The sequence below is a fragment of the Meleagris gallopavo genome, chromosome 29 (assembly GCF_000146605.3).
Source record: "Meleagris gallopavo isolate NT-WF06-2002-E0010 breed Aviagen turkey brand Nicholas breeding stock chromosome 29, Turkey_5.1, whole genome shotgun sequence".
Classification (NCBI taxonomy): domain Eukaryota; kingdom Metazoa; phylum Chordata; class Aves; order Galliformes; family Phasianidae; genus Meleagris; species Meleagris gallopavo.
Genome location: NC_015039.2, coordinates 2,847,414 through 2,847,743, shown reverse-complemented (window position 1 = coordinate 2,847,743; position 330 = coordinate 2,847,414).

Here is a 330-nt window from a genome sequence, read left to right as displayed (position 1 = left end):
AAAAAAGAGGAAAAAAAGGGATATAAAGCAATAAAATATTCATACAGTCTAGGTGATGAACCCTCATTCGGAACTAATGAGGGTAGCATCGTGTTGAGATTTCGTTTAAAATTCCCGGTGCCGAAGAGATTAAAAGTAGTGCGTTTAATTTCCGTATTTCAAAAGGGAGAGAGCTTTTTTGGGGGGTCAACTTTCTCCTGAATTAATTGTATTTAAATGCCACCGCGGAGTTGTTGGCAGAGAAACGCTGCGTTTCCCCTCCCTTTAAACGTCGAAGAGAAATTCATTTCCCCCCACAGCCATGAAAAATAGCTGAAATATAGCTCTAAA